The sequence below is a fragment of the Pinus tabuliformis genome, chromosome J (assembly GCF_031772625.1).
Source record: "Pinus tabuliformis cultivar Carrire ecotype Pingquan chromosome J, CPIR1, whole genome shotgun sequence".
NCBI classification, from domain to species: domain Eukaryota; kingdom Viridiplantae; phylum Streptophyta; class Pinopsida; order Pinales; family Pinaceae; genus Pinus; species Pinus tabuliformis.
The window spans coordinates 871020507-871040948 of NC_142295.1; the positions used below are offsets into that span (position 1 = coordinate 871020507).

Consider the following 20442-nt stretch of genomic DNA (forward strand, 5'->3'; position numbering starts at 1 on the left):
AATTATTTCTTTTGAGGTCCTAAACCCACACTTTAGGTCCAAAACCCCAATTTTGGGTAAATTACCCAACTAACCACTACTTTTGAAGGGTATCCTTCTCAAAAATACCTTTCAGGCTACCCAAAATCTAGCACAAATTGCTGGGAAATTCAATTTACATTCATGTTTCATAGGAGAAAAAGTACAAAGCTTGAACCCTCCAAAGTGAAGAGTATTCTAGTTGGCTACAATGAGTCCTCTAAGGCTTACAAGATCTATATTCCTTCATAAAGTAAGGTAGTAGTAGTGAAAATGTGAAGGAAAAAGAGGACACGTGATTTTCCAAGTCCTAGAAGCCCCCAGTATCGATTGAGGAGGGGACAACAGTTGTTGCCCCAAGTGTCGATCCAAGGGTTTCAAAAATTCAAGTTCAAGCCAAATAGGTTCCAATACAAGTATTGTTGCCACCAAATTTAGTAAGATTGGTGCAAAGCCTCACCGGGCAAGGGACCCAATCTTATGGCAACAATGAGGAAGTGTTGCCACTATCACCACAACAATCATCCTCTTGCTCTTTAGCATGATTTCAACCACAAAGGAGGCTTCCCCAAATCACCTATAAGGGTATGGTATTCTAATACTAGGTCTCAAGGTGATTTGTTTTTTACGGTCGAAATACGGAATCTAGATAAAGGGTTTGACAAGGCAAAAGATGATCAAGGTATTCAACACTAGGGTTCAAGCACTCTAAAATTAGACCAATAAATGGGTTGTTATAAGTTAGGGTTTGAATGATCTTCAATAATAGAACATACAATGGCATATAGCAACAAAAGAAAAGCCCTCCAGATGATCTTTACTAAGAAAGGAGCAAGGGCTTCAAATAGAGACTAGGGTTGAACTACGATACACAGCTTTAGGGCTGTTCGATATTCATAAACAGTGAAAATAAATGTGATGTCGGCCCTTCTAGGGCATGTAAGGCTAGCCACTATGCTAAATTTTGCTTGTATATGATTTATAAAGACTAACCTCCAATTTAAGGCCACCCTTGAGCAATAAAACAACAACTTTTATACATATATTATCTCCTAAACCCTAGCAGTTTAGGAGAGAGAAAAAGAAAAGGATTTTCTTTAGGTTTTAAGGTGATCAATACACTTTTGGACAAGCATCTTATTTTACAAATGCTAATGGGGTCTTTATGGCACAAAATTCCAAGGATAATGAAGGAGTAAGGTGGAATGCTCTAGGGCATTCACTTCTAGAGCCTTAATTATTTTCTTGTTATGAGAGAAATTAAGTATAATGTCTCCAAGCAAATCACTTCCAATAGAAAGTTGCATCCACAAATATCACATTTTTCCAAATGTAGCAAAAAATAGTCAAGTTGCACTCTCTTGGGGAGAGGCCAAATTACATGTGTGATGATGAAAAGACAAATGCAGGGGTGCTCTATTTATATGAGCCTTCTCCCACTCATTATACAAATACACAACCTAAGGAGACTTACTGACGAGTTTACTTTAATTGTTCCACAAGAAAGAGGTTACAAACCAACTTCACAGCTCAAAAACATAACAAAAGTGCTATAAAAGCCCACACTTGTGGTAATAAATGCTCCTAAAGCATCATGTTATCCTCCAAATGAACTCAATAAGCCAAAAGGATATTGACAGGTTAGCAGGGTTAAAGTGTATCAGATGAAAGAGTATCAAGTGAAAGGTTAAACCAATACGTGAGATAAGGGCTAATAAGTGCTTCATACTCCAAGATGAATCTCAAGAATCATGTGCAAGCTATCCAAAGTCACTCTATTGCAACACGTTGTGTCCAAGGTGCCCTATGTCAACCTCAAAGGAGGAAAGGGGTGGACATGCTAGTCAATAACTCAAGCATTGGGGTTCCAAGGTGATGTACAAGCCCTCCCTTGTCATCTCAAGGATGACCATCATCATCTAGGCTTTGAAACAAGTGATGCAAATCAAACAGTGTCACAAAGCCAGTTGGGGCCATTGCACATCATCAATATCTCCAACACTAAGCTTCATGGGCTTATTGTTTCAACATCAAGGAGTCGCTCGAGGTGTCAAGAATCATGCGGGGTCATCAAATAGCCCAACGCTCTGCTCTGGGTAAGCAACTTTGCATCATCAAAGTCAATCTCTCTTTCTGCAATGGATAGTATGTCCTGTGTTGCTCTAATGAGGAGGCGGAGCAATCACCTCAAGAAGCCATATGTTGATGTGATGAGAACCACCTAACAAAGCCTCTTCAAGGTCAAGTGTAAATCACCAATCATCGAGTAACAAAAAGCATAGATGCATCATAGTGGACCATAATTAATGTTAGGGGCACAACCAATACTTCACACAAAGATCACCTTCAAATATCTAACTAGACCAAGTCCTGCATGAGTGTTCCCTCTCTTATGTTAGGGATGGCTAGATGGATAGCCCTATTAGGTGTTTCAAGCAACCAAGGGAAAGTAACAAGTCCCAAGTTATAACCCATCAATCCATATGTGCAAGTGAAGATGGTGGCAATGAAGTGAGCATGACTTCAGGGCAATGTGCCATAGCCAAGTGACCAGATAATGGTGGTCCAACATTTTAAGTATATAGATGAAGGGAGGGAGCAACCATGGAGGCATGAGTTAACCCTTTCCTTGGCCTACTTTTTCCATCCCTCTAGTTCAACTTTTACTTCTTTATGATAATGCTTTGATTTGAGTGCATAACTCAAGAGCCCAAGCTTGCATTTGAGAGATTATGCATTTATTACCCCTTAATGATGAGACAATTTATCGCTCATTAGTGTTGGGCCAATTCAAGGGTTCCTTTTTATTGATGAAACGTCATGTGCTTTAAAAACTAGGTGATCATTAATGAGGGGGGTAGAGCTCATGCTAAGATTTTGCCCACACGCTAATTTTTGTCCTAGCCATCTTTTGCATTTTATCTTTTTCTTTCAATGTGGCATTCTTTTGCTTTTACCTTTCTTTTAGTTGTATCAACCTCCACGGCAAAGTTTTCCCGCCCAAACTCAAGGATGAAGAAGAGAGGGTGCCAATCCCAATGACTAATGAACACTAGCCTGAAGAATGGATATGGAATGGAGGGAAAAATGGAAAGCGGTAAGTATGGAATAGCATGGGCATACTACTTCAATCATAGCCTCCCCGGTAGTGTCCTTCCTATAACCCTAAGGCCTCAAAGGAGGTCCCACTAGACTAGAGTCAAAGACTAACCTCCCAGGTGAAGTGAGGGAACAAGAATACAATCAAGATTGGTCAATAATCCAGATCACCCCTTGATTCATATTAGTATGCCCAAAAATATTAAGTAAAAGCACATGATTACAAAATGGTTAAAGTAGCTACCGATGGATGACCCACCTTAAAGAAGGAATGCCAAATGGGACAAAGAAATATGACTAGGGCAATATGAGGAGAATCTATGGCATCATGTCTTGTGTTGATCAATATGGTTGCTGGTTGGTTGGCTGTCCACAGAGGAGAAAAATTTATCATGTGGGTTTACCCACTTTTTGGTGGGTGACAGGTACAAAAACATCCTTGACACCCAATATAGCTTGGAGGCAAAGGTTAGTTACACATACATTGCAAAAGGTAACAGAGCATGCAAAAGCACATACTACAGTCCTAGTAGGGTGTTCAAAGAGAAGACGCCACATAAAACCTTCACAACAAAGAAACCAGATGTTTCTCATTTCAGGGTGTTTTGAAAGTTCAATTTACATTCATGTTCCATAGGAGAAAAGACGAAACTTGAACCCTCCAAAGTGAAAGGTATTCTAGTTGGCTACAATGAGTCCTCTAAGGCTTACAAGATCTATATTCCTTCACAAAGTAAGGTAGTAGTAAGCGAAGAGGTGAAGTTAGAAGAGGACGAACAATTTTTCCGAGAGCCCCCAATATTGGTTGAGAGGACAACACTCACTGCCCCAAGTGTCAACCTACAAGTTTCAAGTAGTTCAAGCCAAATAAGGTCCAATATAGGTACAAAGACAACTTTACCACCCAATATTGGAGGCAAAGGTGACTTACACAAACATTGCAAAACGCAACAGAGCATTCTAGTGCTCCAACAACTTCTTCATGTAAGCCATCCTCCTAAGAAACTTTCCAGTTATGTTGCCTTGAAGTCTTCCATCATTGATATAAAGCCTTCCAATTATAAGGATATAATAAGTGAGTAAGTATGGCAAGATCCATTGTTAGGATATTCCGACACATAGGATATAGTTAAGTTCAACTTGGTCTAGTATAGAGTTAGGTTAGAGTTAGGTAAAGTGTGTTTCTTTACTGTTGTACATTTTGTAACTTACAATCCGACGGTCACGATATGTAGTGATCCGACGGTTCACTCTCACCTCGGTATTACCGACACTTGATCCGTGGCTTGACACCCGATTGGTCCATGAGTTCTATTTAAAGCGCATGGAGGGTCATTGTTCGGGTAATCCGTGCATGAGAGAAGCTTATGTAAATTTTCATTCTTTGATTAATAAATTGCCTGTAGTACCCACGTTGGGACAGGCCGTGGACTGTTTCCCTCCTTGCACTCTGAGGGTTTTAACCACGTCAAAAATACTGGTGTATTGATTTGAGATCTGGTTGTGAGCGGTGTCCTTTTGGTATTCTTTCTGTGGAACTTACCCTGTAAATTCCTACATGGTATCAGAGCTATTTGAGGGCCGCGTCCGTTGGTGATCCAAATCTGAAGCCGGTAGAACTGCATGCGGCTGTCGTTTCCTAGATCTGCTGTTTCTGACTGCTTTCGGGCCGAGAGGACTGCTCTGTTGCGTTCGGAGCATCTGTTCCAGTGAGGAACCCCTTTCGTTTCACGCGAAAAGGTTTCCGGTAGCCCTAGCTGCGTCATTTTTCAGATCGGGAGGTATACAGTGTTTTTTTTTGCAGTTTACTGTTATTTTCTCTCTGCTTATTTCGGTCTCAGTTTATTTAGCCTTTTTTTTAACCGGATCTATACCTTTCATTTCTGCGTATGCTCTTTGCCCTGCGACTCTGTGCGATCTGGGCAAATCAGAAACAGAAAGGAAGGATTTTTCTCATGCGTATGCTCTTTTCCCTGCACCTTAGTGTGATCTCGGAAAATCAGAAACATTGAGAAAAATATTTAGTTTTTCGGCTAAAGCTAACTTTGAGATTTTTTTTTTAATTTCTAGTTTTTTGGCTAAAGCTAACTTCGAGCCGCAAGGTTCGTTTTTCTTTGCATATTCGTGTTGGGTTTTGTGTTTTGTGTTTTGTAGGGAAAAAGAGCTTTCTCAAGGCAAGCACGCAAACCAAGGCCCCCCCCCCTCTCTCTCTCTCTCTCTCTCAAATTTTTTGTATAGATCAATTGGTTCAAAGCTATTTTAAGAGAGTAGAGGTCTTGGGTTCAAGTCTCCATTTTGTGGGGGCGGATTTTTTCATTCCCGCACATTCGCGCACTTTGCCGGCAACGTCAACAATTTTTTTTTAAAAAGCCATAACTTCTTCATCCGGAAGCCTTTTTCAGAGCCGTTTTTTTTAAAACCGCCTATTTTTTCGAGATCTATCCATTGGAACACTTACTTTCAGCATCTTCAGCTTCAGTTTTTTTTTAAAAAATGGAAAGTCCATGCCAAGTCATTCTTGACAGCACTAACTACTTCCAATGGGTAGCCTACATGGAAGATTTACTTAGAAGTAAAGGTCTCTTCAGAATAGCCACAGACCAAGAGAAGAAACCAAAAGATGAAGACAAGGCGGCAAAATGGGAAAATAGACAAGATCAAGCACGTGGTTTGATAGGGATGTCTATTTCTCCTGATCTTAGATTCCACATTGCAGAACTTGAGACTCCTCATGAAGCATTAGAAAAACTTGCTAAAGTTTTTGGGATTAAAAATGAAATTAGAGCCCATCAACTTGAAAATGAGCTGCTTACTTTGGATCCTAATAATTTTTCTTGCATTGAAGATTTCTTGTCCAAATTCAAGACCCTTAGATATCTCTTGGAAGGTGTTAAAGTTAAGAAAGAAGATGGTAACCTTATTTATTCCATCCTTACTAAGTTGGGACCAGCCTACTCTGTATTTGTTTCCACTTTCCATTCTACAAGGGAAGCTTTCATTTGTCAAGGACAAGACTACAAGGCCCCTTCCTTTGACTCCTTTTGTGATTCCTTAATAAGAGAACAAGAAAAACTCTTACACCTTGGTCTTCTTAATCTTGGAAACTCTTCCACGAAAGCGTTAGCCGCCCAGCAGCAACCAAATTCAAAGAATCCTAAGAAGTCATATCCTCAAAAGAATGGTCCTAAACCATCTCAGCCTCAAAATGAAAGATCATTTCAGCAAAATGATAAGACCAATAAAAACAAATGGAAGAAGACTGATAGACATTGTAACTTTTGTAATCGAGATGGCCACTTAGAATCTAAATGCTTTAAGAAGATGGAAGCCTTGGAAGCCGCAATGAAGAAACATAACATCCATGTGGAGCCTACTTCAACTTCAACTTCCGGAATGGCACTTTCTGCATGTCATTGTCAATCATCTCAGTCTGGTTATGCATTAAATGTATCTTCTTCTTCTTCTCATTCTCATGAGTGGCTCATTGATTCTGGAGCCTCTTGTCACATGGCCAAAAACCAAGCCATGTTTTCTTCTTTAAATGATTGTAACACCAAAAATATATATGTTGGTGATGATAGATCTCTTAATGTTGTAGGGACTGGAACTGTTCATCTAGACAATGGTCAGTTTAATGATGTATTATGTGTTCCAACCTTATCCTGCAACCTTCTATCTGTCTATCAGATAACTCATTCAGGTGAAGGTAAAATTGTTGAATTTTCACCTCATGATGTTGTAATCAAGGATCTAAAAGATCCTAAACAGATTCTAGCTACTGGTCTTGCTGATGATTCCAAAAGGTTGTATAAGTTTCACAACTTTGGGTCATCCAATCTTCCCTCAGTATTTGTTGCTCATAATGATGAAGTGAGCAAACTTTGGCATGAGCGATTTGGTCACTTAAACTATCGCTCCCTTCAGCATCTATGTAAAGAAAATATGGTGACAGGTCTTCCTATGGTATCTTGCAGAGATGGTGTTTGTTCCGGATGTGTACTCGGAAAACATCATCGGGACAGTTTTGACAAACGTGCCTCTTGGCACGCCTCAGCCCCTTTACAGCTTGTGCACAGTGATTTATGTGGTCCTCTTCCTGTTGCTTCATTCTCTGGCTGCAAGTACTTCTTAACTTTCATTGATGATTTCTCCAGACGCACTTGGGTATACTTCTTAAAACTCAAGAGCGAAGTATTTAACACTTTTTTGGCCTTCAAAGCCTTTGTTGAAAAACAATCTGGACATCAAATTCTTAAGCTAAGAACTGATAATGGTGGAGAATATGTTAAAAACACATTCATCAACTTTTGCACCGAAAATGGAATTCAAATGCAACATACTGTTCCATACACTCCACAACAAAATGGTGTAGCTGAAAGGAAAAATCGCACCTTAAAGGAAATGGCTAATTGTATGCTGCAATCTAAAGGACTCAGTCTTAGTTTTTGGGCCGAAGCAATTAATTGTGCAAATTATATAATCAATCGCACTCCTACTAAGGTTCTAGAGAATATCACTCCAGAAGAAGCTTGGAGTTCCATTAAACCAGATGTAAGTCACTTTCGTGTGTTTGGAAGTGAAGCATGGGCCCATATTCCAGATGAAAAGCATAAAGCTTTAGAACCTAAGAGTGAGAAATGTACTTTTGTTGGATATTCTGAAGATGTAAAAGGTTATAGACTTATTCCATTTAAGTCCAAAAATGTTATCATTAGAAGAGATGTAAAATTTGATGAAAATAAATCGGCCTGCGAGCCTAGTCCGGCGGATGTGCCACCTCTTCCTATCTCTTCTATTTTGAAAACATTTCTTCTTCAGATGATGAAAGCGAGGATGATAATCCTCCCCCACCTTCTCAGGATCCTCAACTTCCAAGATGGGTCCGTGCTACTCGGGATGCAGCAGGTGATCTTGCCGGTGATCCTACAGATCAGCGACGTACACGTTCTCAGTTTGAAAGAGCCTCTTCTTTACTGGCTCAAGCTCCAGTAAATCATGATCCTGACACTTTTGCAGAAGCTTCAGGCCATCCACATTGGGAAGCAGCTATGAATGAAGAATATCATTCATTGATGACAAATGATACATGGGATCTTGTTCCTCTACCAAAGGGACGCAAACTTGTTAGATGTAAATGGGTTTACAGAACCAAGTATGGACCAGATGGGAAAGTTGATAAACATAAAGCTCGTCTCGTTGCTAAGGGCTTTTCACAGGTTGAAGGCATTGACTACACTGAAACCTTCTCCCCTGTTGCCAAAATGAACTCTATCCGCCTTGTTCTTTCCCTTGCTGCCTCTTTAAAATGGGAAGTCCATCAGATGGATGTTAAATCTGCCTTCTTGCATGGGGACTTGCAGGAAGAAATCTATATGGAACAACCCATTGGCTTCATACAAACAGACTCCAGCCTTGTTTGTCGACTTAAGAAATCCCTTTATGGCCTCAAGCAAGCTCCTCGGGCTTGGTATGCCAAAATGGATAGCTTTCTTTTAGAATCTGGCTTTTCTAGGTGTCATTCTGACAATACTGTCTACACCAAGAAAGTGGGCAACTCTCTTATCATCCTTGTTCTTTATGTTGATGATCTTATTCTTACTGGTAGTGATCCCAACCTTATAAACCATGTGAAGTCCAGCCTTAAAAAGAAATTTGAAATGACAGACTTAGGACACTTACACTATTTTCTCGGTCTTCAAGTCTTGCAATCCCAAGAGGGTATTTTCCTTTCCCAGTCCAAGTATGCTTGTGATATTCTTCGTCATTTTCACATGGAAGACTGTAAGCCAGCCCCTTCTCCCTTTCAGTCTGGAGTCAAACTTTCAGTCTCTTGTACTTCTCCTGAAGTTGATGCTACCTTATACCGTCAACTTGTCGGAAAACTCTTGTATTTAACCCATACTCGTCCTGATCTTTCCTTTGTTGTTGGCCTTGTTGCTCGTTTTATGCAAAACCCCCGTGAAAGTCATTGGAAAGCAGCTAAAAGAATACTTCGTTATGTTCGAGGTACAGTACAGTTTGGGATTCATTACAGTGCCAAAGCAGCTCCTCTGTTAGTTGGTTTCACTGATTCTGATTGGGCTGGTGACCCTGATGATCGGAAGTCTACTGCCGGTTATGTCTTCACTCTTGGTTCAGGACCTATTACATGGGCTTGTAAGAAACAGGCTGCCATTTCTCTTTCGTCAGCAGAAGCAGAGTATCGTGGTGCCGTGGAAGCTAGTAAGGAAGCCTTGTGGCTTCGTCAGATCCTATCAGAGTTTGGCTTTGAGCAGCAGCATCCAACCACACTTTGGTGTGATAATCAAAGTGCCATTCAGCTATGCAAAGATCCAGTCCAGCATCAGCGCAGCAAACACATTGAACTACACATGCACTTCATCAGAAAGCTCATTCATGACCATGTTCTTGAAGTGCAATATTGTCCAACAGATGATCAGGTTGCAGACATCTTCACAAAGGCTCTCACAGAGGCGAAGTTCACTAAACTTCGATATATGCTTGGAGTTCAGGAAGTTGTCACTAAGGGGGGATAGGCTCTAGTGCCTCCTTCCTTCTCCTATTGTGTCATATTTGTAAATCCTTCAATCCTATCCCAAGTTGTTCTTAAGGGGGGATGTTAGGATATTCCGACACATAGGATATAGTTAAGTTCAACTTGGTCTAGTATAGAGTTAGGTTAGAGTTAGGTAAAGTGTGTTTCTTTACCGTTGTACATTTTGTAACTTACAATCCGACGGTCACGATATGTAGTGATCCGACGGTTCACTCTCACCTCGGTATTACCGACACTTGATCCGTGGCTTGACACCCGATTGGTCCATGAGTTCTATTTAAAGCGCATGGAGGGTCATTGTTCGGGTAATCCGTGCATGAGAGAAGCTTATGTAAATTTTCATTCTTTGATTAATAAATTGCCTGTAGTACCCACGTTGGGACAGGCCGTGGACTGTTTCCCTCCTTGCACTCTGAGGGTTTTAACCACGTCAAAAATACTGGTGTATTGATTTGAGATCTGGTTGTGAGCGGTGTCCTTTTGGTATTCTTTCTGTGGAACTTACCCTGTAAATTCCTACATCCATTATGGACAGTACAACTCCATCATGAAGAATGATGTGTGGGAGATAGTGATGAGACCAAAGCAAAGCATGCAGTTGGTTCCAACATCAAACGCACAAGGCTCAGATCATGATGATTCTCTCTAAAAGAGGGAGTTGACTATAAGAAAACCTTTGCCCCAGTGGCAAGGTGTACTTCTATTATGACCATTATGTCCCTAGCATCTATTTTTGGTTGGCAGTTATATTAGATGGATGCTAAGACAGCGCTCCTTAATGGCCTGATCTAGGAAGAAGTTTACATAACTCAACCGAGGGGATTTAAGGTGCATGGACATGAGACCCAAGTCTGCATGAAGAAATCCCTTTTCGGGCTTAATGCAACCCGTGGCATGATACTTGCAAGGAGTTTAAAGAAGCTCATTGGAAGGTGCAAGGTTGTGTTGCCACAAGAGTTTGGCATGAAGGGCACTGAATTGATGCACTATTTCTTGGGTGTAGAGGTGTGGTGGGATACAATGAAAGTTTTTCCTTGTGCACGGAAAATATCCACTACTGATTGTAAACCCATGACCACTCCTATGATGTCGTATCTAAAGTTACATGGTGACTTAGATTTAGATTTGGTAGATTTTTCAACGTATAGACAGTTGACACCAGGCCTAATATATGTTTTGCATTGAACACCTTGAGCCAATTCATGGTTGAGCACAGGCAGATTCACTGGATAGATGCAAAACATATGCCCTGATATTTAAGAGGCACGATACAAAACATGTGCAAAACACGACCACTCCTATAATGTCATATCTAAAGTTACATGGCAACCTAGATTTTTCAATGTATAGACGGTTGACACCAGGCCTAATATATGTTTTGCTGTCAACACCTTAAGCCAATACATGGTTGAGCTCAGGAAGGTTCACCGGATAGATTCAAAACATGTGCTCTGATATTTAAGGGGCAGGATAACATTATGGTCTGAAATATGCAAGAGATGGTGACTGATGCTGCATGGATTCCTTGATTCTAAATGGGCAGGAGATGAAAGTGACAGGAAAAGTACTTTGGGATGTTGCTTCAGTTTGAACTTTGGCATCATAAGTGACTACTTAGTTCAACAAGCAGTAGCGTTTAGTAGCACTGAGTTCACCAAAGGTCAAGTATATAGCAGGTAGCACTATTAGTTGTGAAGATATATGCCTTTGCATGCTGATTGTAAAGCTGATAGGTGAGATCTGGGAGCCTACTATGATCTACTAATGATAATCAAAATTGTATCAAACTCTAAGAATCCAATATTTCACGACCACTCCAAGCACATTGACATCAAATACCATTTTCTCAGGGATAGAATCCAAAAGCAGGCAGTTGCTCTAGAATATATATAGACAAATTGGTTGAAAATATTTTGACAAAGTCCCTAGCAAAGGGGAAATTCCAGATGATCATGGAGAGACACGGATTTGTGGAGAACACTGCCCTCAGTAAGGAGGAGTGTTTGAGAGTGTACCTCAAATAGTATTCTACCACATGCACACACACACACATGGGGCTGATTGGGCACTTTTCTGTTACAGCAGTATCACACACACAGCATATCTGTACAGCATTGATTTCTGTGTTGTGTGGTGGTTTGTAACTTTGTAGACAAGGATGTGGCATTTAAGAAGGCTAGGGGCACGTCACTGTATCTAGGATTCCATTATTTCAGGCACATCCATGCATGCATGCACTAGCTATAGTCTATAGATAGGATAGGATAACATTATCATTTGATTCCAGTTCTAGGAGATTTCATGTTGTTTGCAATTAAAAGAGGACACATGGAAATGCATATGTTAGTTTCAATTCACTTAGTAGTTCTTTAATTGTAGTTTGCATCCTATGTCACAAGGTTCGTCAAACTTCAACCTTGAGATTCAAAATTTGGCTAACATGGAATAAAATAAACAAAAAAAAAATTGAGGTTCAGCAAACCTTATCAAACCTTGTAGCCATTGACCAAGTCCATAACTCAAAACTCATAGCCTCCTGTCACAACTCAAACTTGTAATCTATCCTTGCAGTTTCCAAGTCCATGATAGCATTTTTTAGGTTTATTGATGTTGATTTCTTATTATTCAAACTCGAACTCGAACCGAAGCTATTCATTGCCGAACTCACACCCAAACCATGTGACTTAGCTTGTGTCTAAATTCAGTTAGTTGTAAGGGTATAGGTTTAATTATTCAGTTCAGCAGCAAGCAGTGAATTACCTTGCTGTAGCAGATTTCCTTTCAGAATTAATGGAAAAGCAGTAATAGGTTTTGGCAGTCAATCTACTATGTTTATGTTTTACATTTAACAGACATTAAGCAATTATGCTGTAATTCTATTTCCTGCTTTAAAAGAGTGATGTGAGTTAGGCCAAACCTGAGAGTTGTAGTTATATATTTTCTACAATATCTGTTAGCAGATTTTAGAATTATTAGCAATTTAGAACAGTAGTTTTTTGTGGCTCTTAAGGCTCGCCTATCTAGTAGGTTAGGGATTCTTTGAGTGCAAAGTCTGCTTACCCTGGTTTAAGAAAATCTAACAATATATGTAGTAGGATCCATATTCCAGCTTGGTTGCTGCCAATTCTATCTTTAACTGAGCATATTTCATTCTACAACCTAGTGGCATAAGGCAACCACGACAATCTGGCATGAAACATTGTTCACAACTGCATGATAATTTTATAAGCCAACATAGCCAGGAAACCACAAGATTGTGATAGGCTGTTGTAAGAGTAGGGCTACACATGATTGGAAGAGATCAAAGCTCATGAACATGCATCATGTCCAATTCCCTATGCTATCTCCGTTGCACCTGGACCAAAGGATCAAAGAACAAATCATAGGACAGTTTTTTTACTTCAAGAACCTTTGCAAAAAATATGTCATAGCCTGGAAAATTACTTTACAGACCAACGGATAGTTCATTCCCTTGTGAGTGACAAATTTGTGTAACAACCTCTACCGGCCAATTTCAATCAACTTTCTCTTGGTAGTTGAGGCTAGAAGACCAATATAGATAACAAATGCCCTCACTCATAAGAAATTTTTTATGACTTTGAACAAAATTGTTGGTTGGTACATGGAGATCATGCGATGCAAGTATATTGATTATCTAATCAACTATTCACAAAGGTTAACAATGCTAATTGAAGATTGTGGAATTGACAACTTTTGCTTTAACTTGATCTCCACATTGTTTTGATCGCAGACGACTATCCTCAGCATGTCAGGGATGCTGCCCACAGACCAGGTATATAAAACAGATGTAAGCAAAATATCTAGTTCCCTAATATCTTCTTGAGAGGTTTTATCTGAGTGAGCCCATAGAATCTAAGATCCAGGCCCTTTTGTAATGAAGTTAGGCATGCTCCCACTCTCATTCAATGAAAGTTCTTTTTCCCAGTGTTGTAGGTAAATATATTAATCAGCAGAATATTCCATAAGTAATATCTAATATAACGGGAGATGTAAATGGTGGTCGTGGCAGCGGTAGTAGTAATGATAAGATATTATCATTATTATAAGACCTAAGTCAATATAATACACTTACAAAAAGTAATTGTATTATTGACAGCATTTCATGAATTATAAAGGGCAGCTAAATTGTTGCATGAATATTCCAATTTTTAATGTCAAGCTGTTAATGACTCTCCACAAAAGAATAGAAGCATATGTCTTGTGTTTCCTTGTCACGGATTAATGATATTTTACCATCAGTATGAATTAGTGCACCATGAATGTGCGCTGGAATTTTGTTGTATCTTATTAGAGATGACTCTCAGTCTATTGATTAGTCTTGCACCTTTTTGCTTTCAAGGAACCTACAAGCGAGATGCCAGCACAATATTAGAACACTAGCGTGAGTCTTGACAAGGCTAAATGTGAAAATTTCTGAATCTAACACATCAGAAACCCCTATTGCAATCTCTGATTTACTATCTCCTACTTGTTTTTTACATTGACAAGCTATTTAATAACATAAACATTGAAGTAAACACAATTGCAGCCTTCACAAATATACAGATCAGCAACTGAAATAAACTGAGACAACACAGGGGACACCGTTATTTTTGGACAATCATCCCCAAAAAGCCCAATTCGAGAAAACCAGTGCAGCTTATATGAGGTTTTTATTATTAAGCAGATTTATGAATACAACTAGGGTGCCAAAAATGGCTGACCCTTCAAAGAATATCCTTGGTAGTAGTACCTCTCTCCGGAGACAAATATTCCGGCAAATCAGCAACCGAATGATCAAAACCACAGTGACTCTGACTATTCCTTGTGTGCTGGACAACAAAAGCTGCTCCAAGCACTCCTCTGGAATTGCATCACCCTCTCCCAGCTGATCTACTCTCAGTGTGCCCCACAGCACCTCCTCAGAACAGCCTCTTCAGCCCAGCGTCAGCCTCTACAACCCTTTGTGTTGTCTGCATCAACCTTTGCAGCTTTCTACGTCAACCTTTGCATCCTCTGCATCTGCGCCTTCAGCTTTTGCATCCTCTGCGCTGGCCTCCTTAGCCTCTGCGTCTGCCCCTTCAGCTTCTGCGTCCTCTGTGTTGGCCTCCTTAGCCTCTGCGTCTGCCCCTTCAGCTTTTGCGTCCTTTGCGCTGGCCTCCTTAGCCTCTGCGTCTGCCCTCCTAGGCTTTGCGTTGCCTCTTCTGGCATTTTGTTGCCTCTTTGATATGTATTCTTCAGCCTCGAATCGAAATCCCTTGCTGAACTGCCCCTCGTTGCAACTAATCACTAACTTGATTTCCTCAACAAACTTCGCCCGAGAAAATCGAATTCTTGATCTCTCTTGGTGTATCTCCAACTGACCCTCAAGCCTCCTCTTATACTTTTCCTGTTGATGATTCAACGGTCAAGATTAAGTCCCTAATCAACAACTAAGATTAGATTGGGCTTGATCCTCGTTATTTAGAACTTTATTACCCATATTATATTAATACACATTAATATTTTAATTTTCCTAAGTTTAGATTTAGGAAGTCATTAAAAATATTAATTATTTTAATATCTCTTCATCCGGGTGGAATTTCTCCAAACGATTTCTAGGTCTTGGAGTAGCGTCTCCACCAGTTTTCATGGCTAGAGCACAACCGATGCTACCAAAAATCAACACTCCCTCTTACCGAGGAATGTGCTCTAGTAATGCTTCACCATAGAAACATCACAATGATCCTCTGCATCGGTACCTGTGCCAATGCTTGGCATGCCGCCTCATCAACTACACTGTTGCTTCTTGTACTGCTTCCCATGACACTGCCACTGCCATTGCTACATTTGTACTGCAGTTCCCTCTCAAAATGTTGCCTCATGCTGCCTATAGCACTGCCACTGCTAATTGTTGCACTACAACTCAGTTACCGAGAAGTAACTGACTTCACCCAAATACTAACATCCCAGTCAGTCTAGAAACCTTGTGATGTTGAAGACACATCTATTGTTATCATGTGGTCCCTCTGCTGCCACTGCACTGCACCTCTTCTGTGCCTCTCACACTACTGCAACCTCCACTGTGCTACTACAGACTTTTGCACTCTAGCATTGCCTTGTCGCTCCATCACACTTTGCTCCACCCAACACCTGTCATCATGCTATTATCGTTAAGGGCTCCCGTAGCCGAATGTGATCCAAGAGTTTGGGCACCTCAAGGATCCTACCCCTCCATGTAGTCCTCCTGACTACAACTTGATGTCTCCCCACCTCTTCTCTAGAGGTGCATGAGCACTCTTGGCATAATCGTCATCAGTCTCAACATCCTTCTCCACCTTTGCTGGAGCTACCTTTCAAACGGAAGCTTCTCCCTTGCCTTTCTTCTTGGGGCACTAACAGGCATAATGTCCCAGCTCCACACAGTTGAAGCACTTGACCTTGGAGATGTCCTTCTTCTTCCTCTTCTGAACCCCCTGTTGTCTCGTAGATGCTAAAGTCGCACCCTCCTCCTCCTCTTTCTTGACTCGAACTCCATTACCACTACTCTCCCCTTGGTCAACCTCCTGATCTCTTCCTGTCGAAGAGCTGCCCACATCTCCTCCTAACTGGGGAGAGTTGCTCTGCCCAAAATGCTTTGGACAAACGTCTCCCAGTCCTCGGAGACTGCATTCAAAGCAATCCTGACCATAAACTCTGGATCCGGTGTAGACCCACAGAAGTAAGTTGGTCGCGAATTCCTTGAAACTTGAGAAGGAAGTGATCTATCTCCTCTCCTTTCTGCATCTGATATGACCTCAGCTAATTTTCCAATAATATCTTCCGTTGCACGGAAGAGCCCTAGTATAAGGTGGTTAGGGTCTCCGACATCTCCCTTGCTGTTGACTTCTAAGCAATATGTGGTATTAGATGATCCTTGACCCCATCTAGAATCATGCATTTCGCCATGGCCTCCTCATACTTCTCATTTGCATCAGGGTCAACTAGGACAGCTATGGTTTTCAAGGCATAGTCCTTCATGCGATGTTTATCTAGAAAAGCCAAGATCCTGGCCTTCCAGATGACAAAATTGAAAGCCTCGTCCAATCTGTCATGATCCCTCCATCCGTTAACTGCCATCTCTGCTCCTCTTCTAGACTCCCTTTGAGTCTCGACTTCCCTCCTGGGAATCCTCCTACCAACTATCGAATCACTCCTCTTCAATCCTCCTTTGCCGCTGTAACTCGGATCTAGATTTCTTGGCTAGAAATCTGTCAAGGTAGTGCTTCTCTCTACCTTGGTTCCGTCTCCTTAGACATTGTTCTACACAGACAAAAACAACGTCCCACCAGCTCCTCAAATCACAATCTACACAGCTCCCTTAGCTCTGGCAACTAAAGAATCTGAGCCCTTCAAGCTCTGCGCAATCACGCCTTGGGCTGAAATTGCTCCTCCCGGCCAACTACGTCAATCCTTCCTCGCTGAGAAAGATGGTGTGGCTCTGTGTGAGCCTATTCTGCCCCTCTCTGCCTTTGTGCTTGCCCTTCTTCTGGCTCAAAATGCTCACGTGGGCTCTATGTGAGCCTTTGTGTCACCCTCTTTGCACTGCATCACTCATCTTGCCTCTTCAGCTCTGGAACAACATTGTCTCTCGGGACAACCGCTTCTCTGCTGCAAATTCTCAGATTTCTTCAGCTGGTGTCTTCAGTCCTCTTTAATCTGCAATCGCTCTGACACCATGTGAAAACTTCTAAATCTATCACATCAGAAACCCCTACTGCAATATCTGGTTTACTATCTCCTACTTGTTCTTTACATTAACAAGTTATTTAATAACATAAACATCGAAGTAAACACAATTGCAGTCTTCACAAATATACAGATTAGCGACTGAAATAAACTGGGACAACACAAGGAACACTGTTATTTTTGGACAATCGTCCCCAAAAAATCCCAATTCAAGAAAACCGATGCAACATATATGAGGGTTTTATTATTAAGCAGATTTCTGAATACAACTAGGGTGCCAGAAATGGCTCACCCTTCAGAGAATATTCTTGGCAATAGTACCTCTCTCCAGAGACAGATACTCCGACAAATCAGCGACCAGATGATCAACACCACAGTGACTCTGATTGTTCCTTGTGCTGGACAGCGAAAGCTACTCCAAACACTCCACTAGAACTGTGTCACCCTCTCTGGAATTACATCACCCTCTCCCGACTGATCTGCTCTCAGTCTGCCCCACAAAACCTCCTTAGCATAGCCTCTTCAACCCAACGTTAGCCTCTGTGATGTCTGCGTCAACCTTTGCAGCTTTCTGCATCCTCTGTGTCTGCCCCTTCGACTTCTGTGCTGGCCTCCTTAGCCTCTACGTCAGCCCTCCTAAGCTTTGCGTTGCCTCTCTGATATGTATTCTTCAACGTTAGATCAAAATCCCTTGTTGAACTGCCCCTCGCTGCAACTGATCACTAACTCGATTTCCTCAGCAAACCTCACCCCAGAAAATCGAATTTTTGATCTCTCTTGGTGTATTCTCCAACTAACCCTCAAGCCTCCTCTTATACTTTCCCTGTTGACTATTAGATCTGGTTTGATTCTCGTTATTTAAAACTTTCTCACCCATATTATATTAATATACATTAATATTTTGATTTTCCTAAGTTTAGATATAGGAACTCATTAAAAATATTAATTATTTTAATATCTCTTCATCGGGTGGAATTTCTCCAAACAATTTCTGGGTTTTGGAGATTTCATGTGTCTTAGCCTCTCCACCAATTTTCATGGCTAGAGCACATCCGATTCTACATCTCGTGTGCCTTAGCCTCTCCACCAGTTTTCATGGCTAGAGCACATCCAATGCTACCAAAAATCAACACTAAATGCATTGAGTGCCAATGAACTTGTCGTTGGTTAAAAGGGGAGTTTTTTACTTGCCAAAGTTTCTGGGAGATTTACTTACCCTCACTAGCAAATGTAGCTAGGATACTATCCTTTGACCACAAGAATAGTCAACACTTGATGTCATAGATTAAGAGGTTAAAAAGTGAAAAGAAGTCACAAAAAGAAATGATGGAGCAACAAACAAACAAAGAATCAGATATTGATTAAAAAACAATGACACATCCCATTGAAATAGAGAAATTGTCAGGTTTTGACGTACAAATAATGGAAATTCCAAGTATCTCTATCGATAATTTTTCAAGGATCAACAAAGCCACGAAAATATACAAAAAAGACAAACTACAAAAACTGAATCAAGCAAACACTACAGGTATGAGAGAACAAAAGACTTTGATTTATTGAAATTACCTCAGATGTGATGCAAGACTACAAATTCTATTTGTCAAATGGGCAACGCATTGTGGATCTAGTAGTTCTTGAAAGAATACAGTCACGGTTAAAATAACTTTCAAAAATAAACCCCTTTATCTTAGAGATGAACCTCATTCAAGTTTATTAGTCTTGCACCTGTTTGCTTTCATGGAACCTACAAGCGAGATGCCAGCACAATACTAGAAAACTTACGTGACAGGGCTAAATGCACTGAGTGCCAATGCACTTGTGGTAGGTTAACAGGGGAGCTTTACTTGTCACAGTTTCTGGGAGATTTAGTTACCTCACTAGCAAATGTAGTTAGGATACTATCCTTTGACCTCAAGAATAGTCAAGACTTGATGTCACAGATTAAAAAGTTAAAAAGAGAAAAGAAGTCACAAAGAGAAATGATGGAGCAACAAACCAACAAAGAATCCGATATTGATAAAAAACAATGACAGGTCCCATTGAAATAGAGAAAAGATGTTAAAAAGGGAAAAGAAGTCACAAAAAGGAATGATGGAGCAAAAAACCAACAAAGAATCCGATATTGATAAAAAAACAATGACAGGTCCCATTGAAATAGAGAAATTGTCAGGGGTTGAAATACAAATAATAGAAATTCCAAGAATCTCTATCAATGATTTTTTAAGGATCAACAAAGCCACGAAAATATTAAAAAAAAAAACAGATACTACAATAACTGAATCAAGAAAACGCAACAAGTATGAGAAAATAAAAGACTTTGAATTATCGAAATTACCTCAGATGTGATGCAAGACTACAAATTCTGGGCAACGCATTGTGGATCTAGTGGTTCTTGACGGAATACAGTCACGGCTAAAATGACTTTCAGAAATAAACTCTACCCTACGTCACACCTAAGACCACTTCAAAAGACAAACATGAAATGAACCATTATTCAATGGTCCAAAATGGAGAAGGAATGAAAGAAGATGGTTCACTGCGAAGTATATTTTGCAGACAAAGAGATTGCACTAATTCAGAGCACTCCATAGAATTTTGTTTGCCTATCAATCAAAAATCAAACGAAGACATGGAAGGCTTGTATCATAATACACAGCTCTGGTTATCTTTGCTTCACTTAGTACAATAATACATATTTACTTTTTAAATACTTAGAATTTGCTTCACACGAGTTCAAAAAAGCTCACAGCAAGCCCATTTGATTTCGATCTGTACCTGATCTGAAAATAGGGATCACATCTTCGATCACCCGCTATGGTTATACAAATTAGTGAAATATATAAATTACGTTTTGGTAGGTCAATTACATTATCACAATTAAAGCTCAGAATTATTACCCCGCTTCCTCTTTTAAAGAGATATATTTTTTATGGCCAAGTCAGAATTGCAAAATCATATGGTTCAAGAGAATATGTCAAAACTAGCACTTCGTTGACAGACTACAGTACAAAGATTCGTACTAACTTTCACAAATACACTGCAAATATTCATGCTAATTTTTC

At 40.3% G+C, this 20442-nt stretch overlaps 1 protein-coding gene across 1 annotated transcript in view; it reads right to left on the bottom strand.

The window, feature by feature from the left end:
* The window catches only part of LOC149229450 (cystathionine gamma-synthase 1, chloroplastic-like), an 80546-nt gene that overhangs the window by 59172 nt on the left and 932 nt on the right, over positions 1-20442 (bottom strand). The gene's annotated exons all lie outside the window — the stretch shown is intronic.